Source organism: Eulemur rufifrons, chromosome 2, assembly GCF_041146395.1.
Source record: "Eulemur rufifrons isolate Redbay chromosome 2, OSU_ERuf_1, whole genome shotgun sequence".
In the NCBI taxonomy this organism is placed as follows: domain Eukaryota; kingdom Metazoa; phylum Chordata; class Mammalia; order Primates; family Lemuridae; genus Eulemur; species Eulemur rufifrons.
Genome location: NC_090984.1, coordinates 81203763 through 81213792, shown reverse-complemented (window position 1 = coordinate 81213792; position 10030 = coordinate 81203763). Strand labels below are relative to the sequence as shown.

General features: G+C 38.5%; 1 pseudogene; it reads left to right on the top strand.

Annotated features, from left to right (window-relative positions):
- Nucleotides 1-9387: 9387 nt before the first annotated feature.
- On the top strand, nt 9388-9443 carry LOC138381100 (U6 spliceosomal RNA; annotated as a pseudogene).
- Nucleotides 9444-10030: the final 587 nt, after the last annotated feature.

The following is a 10030-nucleotide window of genomic DNA, read 5'->3' as shown; positions in this document are numbered from 1 at the left end:
GTGATGTTATTAATATGATACAGTAACATACTATACACCTGTATTTTGGTGCAGATGATGTGCTATTCGGGAAGAAACTCAAGGGATATCAAAGATCTGAGGGCTAAAATCCTTGTCCTACCTTTATAGTGATTCCAGCTTAAAATTTCCTAATTTATAGGTTTTCTCTTTTTTCTGCTTTTACTTGTTTTCCCCCATAAATATACGAAGGAAATGGTATATAAGCAAAACACTGACTTCTAATTGGGGAATAGGTCACAATAGTACTAAACAGATTTGCTAATCTAAGGCATTATGCAATATTAGCTCTCCATATTACTTTTTGCCTCTAACATAGTATTTTGCATTCTATCTGTCTGCCTTACTTCCTAACTTGTTGGTTGGAGGTTCAGCTTCTCAAACGAATCCTTCTAATTGCCAGCTTGGTGGAAAAAGCAAGGTGGAAGAACTTTCCATGTTGTAGAACCCAGAAAAAAGAATGAATCTTCCAAATCTCAAGAAAAAGTTGGTAAGTCAGTAAATTTACAACTGTTTATAGATTAGCAAATATATAAACAAAATAACTTTAAGTGCCACACAGTGCTGCTTCAAAGAGAGAGAATAAATGAATGAATTTAAAAAATGAGTGAGAAAGAGGAAGAAAAGAAGCAAAAAAGCAGAGAAAGAAGAAAAAGAAGTAAGGAAGGACAAAAGGAAAAGTATTGAAAAGTAGAACTTGGCAATGTTGTAAACTGATACCTTAACCTAAAACCCAGTTTTGGGTTGGAAAAGCAAAATTCCTTAGGAAATTATAACCAGGTAGATTCATATACAATTTCCTGCTCCATAACCTCTTTTTATTTTGCTTTATAAACACACATAGTATATGTTCTAAAAACAAACAATGGAACAGCTTCTATGCTGTTTAGAACCTTTGAACCATCAGTATATAATTGTCTGTAGTAGCTTCTGCTCTAAGATGCAGTTTTGAGCACAATGACCAAGATTTATGAGTGTGGAAATGGTTGTAAATGTTACACTGTAACCAATTTAACAACAGCTTAGCTTGGCACAATTTATGGGTTTGTTTCCATTTCAAGTAGGAGAGATTTATATTCCAATAGACTTAGAAAGACACCTACTGGATTATATGTCCACAAATAATGGTCAAATAACATAAACATGCTGAGTTAAAGACTAGCTTCAGGGGTAACATTACAGTTCCTTAATCTGGATCATTGGTGCTATGACTCTCTCTGGTGAATTAGATTAATAGTTCTGTGCTCTCCTCATTGTGAGAAGGTCAGCTACCCTGTGTGCCAACTTTCCAAATTAACTAGATCAATGCCAGAAAAGGAAAGTTTTAGAGCCTTTGAAGCAGTTTCTGATGTTTGATTTCATTTCCAAATGTGAAAATGGGTCTTTGTGCTGTTTATTATGTCTTTTTAACATTACAGGAAAAATAAGTCATAAATTCATTGTGCTTACAGTGGTAATCTTGGTTATGTAAGAAGGTTGACCTGGAACTTCATAACACTTTTGGTATGGATAAATCTTTAACAGTATATCAAAGATTCTAGGAGTAGAATAAGTTATCCAATGTGTTGACACTCTTAGGATCTCTTTAGAAACTGCTGCCCCATCCACAGAATATAGGAGTAGACCCCTGGCAGTCCTGGTTTTTCCACGTGATTCCTCAACACATGCATCTCTGGTCATACCAACTGGACCACAGGTAGACTCATCATCCTAATTGGCTAATTGGATTCTCATTCTTAAAAATTTAGAGTCAGATCTGAAGAAAACTCATACCAGTCTCTCTCTTCCCAGTGGATCTGCATCCTGTCAACGAGAGACTGTCACAGCCATATTCTGCTTTGAGTACTGGGTGGCAGACAGAAGTTAGTCTTCAAGGAGAAAGAAAGAAGCAGATGTGTGGAGAAAAGCAGAGATGAAGCAGAAACTATTTCCCCACATTCCAGATTCTTCCCAGGGTCTAGCTGCATACCAACCAGAGTTTCATGAGACACCCTGTATCTGTATGTTAAATTACCTTTCTTTTTGCTAAAGCAAGCTCTAGTAGACTTCTGTTACATATAAACAAAGTGATAATTTTACAAGATGTGTCAAGAAAAAGTAGTGTGCAAGCAAAACAAAATTTTAACAAAGTAAATATATCAGAGTCACAGACTTTAATGCTTCAAGGGAATTATAATATATGTGGTATAATAACACCTATTATATAACACATAATAATTACATACTACCATCATCGTTACATCATAAAACCTCCATTAAAATCAGAGGAGTTAGAAGTAGACCATTGATAAGTCTAATTTAATTTATAAAGAGCACTAAATAGATCTGTGACCTAGTCTCTTGACCTATACCTGAATTGTTTTATAGAGCTCTTAGAGTAATTTAATGCATTCCCTCATGCTATAGCAATGGTTTTATTAATGTGGGAAGAGAGAGGAATATCATGGAATCACTGGAGAGGTTTTTCTTTCTTTTTTTTTTTCCCCCCCTGTGGTATTCTGTTATAGCGAAGAGGGGTTTTCTGTCAGTATCATTTTCCCAAAACGGAAGGTAATCATAAAAATTAATACAATAGACTTCATTTCTGGGAAGATGGAGTAAGTATACTTTTTTTCAATTCTTCCCTCTTAGTAAAATTTAAAACCCTAAGTATTACAAATAAAAGAAGCACAAGAAGACTCTGGAAAGGTGGAGAGAGGAGGCAGACTGGCTAGGGACCTAGACACTCAAGGAATGGCTTAGTAGTGAGTTCCCTGGGTTCTCTTTTTGCCTCATGTCTTCCAAAGTTGGAGTTTAAGAAGCCTGCAGGCTGGAAATGTCAAAAAAGCCTAGAAAAGCCTTCTCTCTTTAGCCAAAAGACCAGGGGAGGGGCAGCCTAGGAAGACAGAAAACTCTTAGAAACTAATCACTTTAGTCAAACATGAAAGAAAAATCTGTGGCCCCACCTCCACCCATGGTAGAAAAGGCCAAGTAGGGAGCTGTCGACCCTTACTGAGGCAAACTAAGTGTAAGTAGTCTATTTGGGCTGAGATTGAGGACTGCAACCTGGGAGCATAGTTTCAAGTTGCCCTGAACATACTCTCGGATTAGCAGCAGTTACAAGTGGGCTTCTAAATTGTTTACCAAGAATTTACATTAAAATAACCTAAGCTATTGATTGGCTATATGTTGTTCTTTGTATCCGCAAATTCCAGGAACATGAAGATAATGGGTAAGGCAGCTAGTCAGGAACCAAATGCCTTTAAACAATTGCCCCTAAGCATGGGTGTGTGTGGGTGTGTGTGGGGTGAGGCTGAAGTCCTCTTCTCAAGACTCTCTGGGCTTGATAAATTTTGTATACCTGGCATAGCTCAGACTACTCTGAGCTATTTTTCTTTTCTCAGAGACTAGGCTTCCACACTTGCCAGGCCCTATTTATTTATTTATTTTAAGTTTTAGAGACGGGTCTTACTATGTCACCCAGGCTGGAGTGCAGTGCTGTGATCATAGCTCACTGCAGCCTCCAACTCCTGGGCTCAAGTGATCCTCCCACCTCTGCCTCTGCAGTAGCTAGGATTACAGGCAGGAGCCACCACACCTGGCTTGCCAGGCTCTTAATGAGGTTTGACTCCTGCCCTCTCTCCAAGTAGAGTAGGGTACAGGCACTTCCATCCCCCCCACGTAGTAATGCACCCCACCCTAATTGTTGGTGTCAGAGGTGACTACATGGGGAACCTGCTTGGCAGTAGGAGGCACTCTTCCCCCTCGTTGGGTTGGTGCCAGAGGAGGCCTAGTGGAGCGTCAGGATTTTCATCATAAGAAGGCCAGCCCCCTCTCCCACCATTACCTTCTTCCCTGTGATATTGTGATATAATAATAAGAAATATATATTTGATTTTTGTCCCCAATTCCTTGCACAAAGCTTCTAAAACTTGGAATTTCCTGACCGATAGGAGTGAGAGGAACATCTTTTGTTATTTATAATAAACTCCTATCTAACATAACTGAGTTTATGCTCACATAAAGGACAAAAAGGGTTAGAGGATGGGGGTTAGTTGCCAGAGGAACCAACTATGTGATTACAGGGTTGGAATTTTTAGTCCCACTCTCTGACCTCCAGATCCAGAAAGAGAAGAGAGTCTGGGGATTCAGTTAGTCACCAACAGCCGATGATTTAATCAATCATGCCTACATAATGAAACTCATAAAAAGCCTAACCAACAAGGTTCAGAGAGCTTCCGGGTTGGCGAACACATCAAGGTGCTGGAAAGATAGCACCCCTGGAAAGGGCATGGAAGCTCCATGCACCCCGATCCCTACACCTTGCCCTATGCATCTCTCTCATTTGGCTGTTCCTGAATTTTATCCTTTATAATAAACAGGTAATAGTAAGTAAAGTGCTTTCCTGAGTTCTACGAGTCATCCTAGCAAATTATCACACCCGAGAAGGGAATCCTGAGAGCCCCTGATTTATAGCCAGTTGGTCAGAAGTATAGGTCAAAACCTAAGATTTAAGACTGGTTTCTGAAGTGGGAGAACAGCCTTGTGAGACTGAATCTTTAACCTGTGGGGTGCGTGCTAATTCTGGGTAGTTACTGTCATAATTGAATAGTAGGACACCCAGTCAGGGTCTAGAGAGTTGGAGAATTGCTTAATGTGAGGGGAAAACCTCACACATTTGGTGTCAGAAATGTGAGTGTATAGAAAAACAGGTTTTTTTTCCTTTTACCTCTTATCCCCAATACCACTCTCTCTTGTAGTATGATGTCAGTGAAAACCATGTGGAGAGCAGGAAAGAGGCACTCCTACCCTTTCCAGCCAGGGAAGTATCACTGAAGGTCTAGTGGGTAGCCAGTGCTCCCATGTCCACCCTACAATAACAAAAAGCCACCACCCAGGGTGTTAACAGAGGCTAAATAAATAGGGAACCTAGACTTCTGTTCCCACCTAGCAGTAACAAGGTGGTGCTCCCCTTCCCCTGTTGGGCAGGTGTTAGAGGAAGCCAGCTAAAACAGCAGGTTAAATAAGATCCAGAGTCTTATACTATATCACCCAAAATATTCAGGTCTTAACCAAAAATCAGTCATCATAACAAGTTATTAAACTGAACGAAAAAAGACAATTAATAAATGCCAAAGCCAAGATAACAAAGATGTTGGAATAATCTGACAAAGATTTTACAAGAACAGCTAGCATAAAAATGCTTTAATGAGCAATTGTGAATATACTTGAAACAATTGAAAAAAATATAAAGTCTCAGCAAAGAAATAGAAAGTCTCAGCAGAGATATAGAAGATATAAAGAAGCACCAATTCAAAATCTTAGAACTACAAAATACAACTGAAATGAAGATCCCAAGGGAAGGCTTTAACAACAGAATAGAAGGGACAGAGGAAAGAATTAGTGAACTGGAAGACACAACAATAGAAACTGCCCAGTCTGAAGAACAGAAAATAGAGGAAAGAAAGAAAAGAAAAGAGAAAAGATCTTCATAGACCTGTGAGACTATAACTAAATATCTAACATTTATGTCATTGGAGTCCTGGAATAAGAGGAAAAATAGGGTGAAGCTGAAAAACACACAAAGAAATCATGGCTAAAAATGTTCCCAAATTGGTGAGAGACATGAACCTACAGAGTCAAAAAGCTGAACTATCCTCCAAACAGGACAAACCTGAAGAAACCCACATCAAGATACATTATAGTCAAACTTCTTAAAGCTAAAGACAAAGAAAAAATCTTGAAAGAAGGCAGAGGGAAACAGCACCTTACCTATAGTAGAAAAAACAATCTGATGATGGTGGATTTCGGAAGTCACACATTTTTTAAATGCTTAAAGAAAAGAACTATCAACCCAGAATCCTCTATCCAGTGAAAATATCCTTCAGGAATGAAGGGGAAATAAGACATTCTTAAATGAAGGAAAACTAAGAGAATTTTACCAGCAGACCTATCCTTTTTTTTTTTTTTTTTTTTTTTGTTTTTTGAGACAGAGTCTTGCTTTGTTTCCCAGGCTAGAGTGAGTGCCATGGCATCAGCCTAGCTCACAGCAACCTCAAACTCCTGGGCTTAAGCGATCCTACTGCCTCAGCCTCCCTAGTAGCTGGGACTACAGGCATGCGCCACCATGCCTGGCTAATTTTTTTCTATATATATTTTAGTTGGCCAGATAATTTCTTTCTATTTTTAGTGGAGACGGGGTCTCGCTCTTGCTCAGGCTGGTCTCGAACTCCTGACCTCGAGCGATCCACCGGCCTCGGCCTCCCAGAGTGCTAGGATTACAGGCATGAGCCACCGCGCCTGGCCCAGACCTATCCTTAAAAATGGCTAGAAGCCAGGTGCAGTGGCATACCCTGTAGCCCTAGCTACTCAGGAGACCAAGGCAGGAGAATCCCTTTAGCCCAGGAATTCCAGACCAGCCTGCACAACGTAGTGAGATCCCATTTCAACCTTTTAAAAAAAAGTTATAAGAAGTTAGAATTTCTCTAAATGGAAAGGAAAGGATTTTTTTTTTTTTTTTTAAAAAAGGAACATTAGAACAACAGGAAGGAAGAAAGAACATGGTAAGCACAACTTTGGGTAAATGCAACAGATTTTCCGTCTCCTCTCAAATTTTCTAAATTATGTTTGATGATTGAAGCAAAAATTATAACACCCTCTGATGTGTTTCTAAATGTATGGAGAGGAAATATTAAAGACAATTATAATATAAACAGAGAAGAATAAGGGAAAATAAATATCAACAAAAACTGAGAACTAGGCCGGGCGCGGTGGCTCACGCCTGTAATCCTAGCACTCTGGGAGGCCGAGGTGGGCGGATCGTTTGAGCTCAGGAGTTCGAGACCAGCCTGAGCAAGAGCGAGACCCCATCTCTACTAAAAATAGAAAGAAATTATATGGACAGCTAAAAATATATATATAGAAAAAATTAGCCGGGCATGGTGGTGCATGCCTGTAGTCCCAGCTACTCGGGAGGCTGAGACAGGAGGATCGCTTGAGCTCAGGAGTTTGAGGTTGCTGTGAGCTAGGCTAACGCCACGGCACTCACTCTAGCCTGGGCAACAGAGTGAGACTCTGTCTCAAAAAAAAAAAAAAAAACAAAAAAAACTGAGAACTAAAAGGGAGAAAGAGACAAATCCACAATTATATTTGGAGATTTCAAACCCCTCTCTCAACAATTGATAGAACAACTGGACAGAAAATCAGCAAGGATATAGGAAAACTCAACAACAGCATCAACCAACAAGACATGATTGACATTTATAGTACATTTCACGCAACCCAACAACATATAATGCACCTTATTATCAAGTGCCTGGGGAACATATACTAAAGTGGATGATATACTGGGGCATAAAACAAACCTCAACAAATTTATAAAGAATTGAAATCATACAGAGTATGTTCTTCAACTACAAATGGAATCAAACTAAAAATCAATAACAGAAAAATAACAGAAAAATCTCTGAACACTTGGAAACTAAACAACATACCTGTGAATAATCCATGGATCAGGCCGGGCACGGTGGCTTACGCCTGTAATCCTAGCACTCTGGGAGGCCGAGGCCGGTACATTGAACTCAGGAGTTCGAGACCAGCCTAAGCAAGAGTGAGACTCTTGTCTCTACTAAAAGTAGAAAGAAATTATCTGGACAACTAAAAATATATAGAAAAAATTAGCCGGGCATGGTGGTGCATGCCTGTAGTCCCAGTTACTTGGGAGGCTGAGGCAGTAGGATTGCGTGAGCCCAGGAGATTGAGGTTGCTGTGAGCTAGGCTGACTCCACAGCACTCTAGCCCAGGCAACAGAGTGAGACTCTGTCTCAAAAAAAAAAAAATCCATGGGTCAAAGAATAAGAATCAGAGAAGTAAAAATATATTGAAATGAATGAAAATGAAAATACAACATATCAAATTTTGGGGGACACAGATAAAGTAGTAAAAAGAAGGAAATTTATTTACTTATTTATTTTGATATGGGGTCTTATTATATTGGCCAGGCTAGTCTCCAACTCCTGGGCTCAAGCGATCTTCCTGCCTCAGCTTCCCCAGTAGCTGGGATTATAGGCACACACCACAGTGCCTGGCCTAAGAGGGAAATTTATAGCACTAATTTCATACATTAGAAGAGGAAAAGTCACAAACCTAAGCTCCTGCATCAAGAATCCATTTTAAAAAGAGCAAAATAGGCCGGGCGCGGTGGCTCACACCTGTAATCCTAGCACTCTGGGAGGCCGAGGCGGGCGGATCGCTCGAGGTCAGGAGTTCGAGACCAGCCTGAGCAAGAGCGAGACCCCGTCTCTACTAAAAATAGAAAGAAATTATCTGCCTGTAGTCCCAGCTACTCGGGAGGCTGAGGCAGTAGGATCGCTTGAGCCCAGGAGTTTGAGGTTGCTGTGAGCTAGGCTGACGCTACGGCACTCTAGCCGGGTAACAGAGCGAGACTCTGTCTCAAAAAAAAAAAGCAAAATAAATACAAAGCAACAAAGGGAAGGAAATAATAAAGATCAGAGCAGAAATCAATAAAATTGAGAAGAGAAAAACAATAGAGAAAATCAATGAAACAAAAGAGCTGGTTCTTTGGAAATATCAATTAAAGCAACAACTTATAGCAAGATGGACAAAGAACAAAACAGGGAAGACAAATTACCAATATCAGAAGTGTAACATGAGATATCACTAGAGACCCCACAGATAGAAAAAGAATAAGAGAATGCTACAAACAACTCTATACACATAAATTTGACAATGCATATGAAAAGACCAAGTTCTCAAAAAGCACAAACTACCCCAACTTACCCAATATGAAATAGATAATTTGAGTAGCCCTATAATTATTAAGGAAATTGAATTTGTAATTTTAAAACTCCACCCCCCAAAAAAGACATCTAATGAACCCCCCCCCCAGATGCTACCAAACATTAAAGAATATCAGGAAATAGAAGGGAAGGGAATACTTCCCACTTCATTTGTGAAGCTACTATTACCCTGATACTAAAACAAGATAATATAGTACAAATAAGTACACATACACATAAAAAAAGAAAACTATAGTCCAATATTTTTAATTTATACAGACACAAACATTGTTAACAAAATATTAGCAAATAAAATTTAGCAGTATATTATAATAATCATACACCATGACTAAGTGAAGTTTATTTCAGGGATGCAAAGATGTTTGAATATTTGAAAATCAATCAATATAATCTACCATATTAATAGGCTAAAGAAGAAAATTCACCTTATCATCTCTATCAAGGCAGAAAAAGTATTTGACAAAATTTGGCACCTATTCATGGTATAAAACTCTATGAAAAACAGGAATGGAGAACTTCCCCAACTTTTTAAAAAAATCTACAAAACAAAAATAAAAAAACTATACAGCTAGTGCTCGCTTCGGCAGCACATATACTAAAATTGGAACGATACAGAGAAGATTAGCAATTAAAAAAAAAAAAACCAAAACAACTATACAGCTAATGTTATACCTAATGGTAAAAGACTGAATGCTCCCTCCACTAAGATCAGGAACAAAGCAAGGCTGTCACTTTCTAGCCAGTACATTAAGGCAAGAAGGAGAAATAAAAGGCATATAGATTGGAAAGGAAGAAATAAAACTGTCCCTATTTGTAGAAGACATTATTACCTATACAGAAAATCCAAAGAAATCTAAAAACAAAAATAAAAAACCTCCTACAGCTAATGAATTTGGCAAGATTGTAGAATTACAAATTAACACACAATAATCAATTGTATTTCTATACACTAGCAATAAACACATGGACACTAAAATTGTAAATACAATATTTATATTTACTCAAAAAACGTAAATCTAAAGAATTTATATTCTGTAAAGTACAAAAATACTAGTTAAAAACATCAAAGAATATCTAAAAATAAGACAAGATATATTGTGTTCATGGATTGGAAGATTCAACATGGTAAGATGTCAGTTTTCTCCAGGTTTAATTCAATTACTATCAAAATTCCAGCAGCAAGATTTGTTTTTGTAGATGTAGACAAGATTATT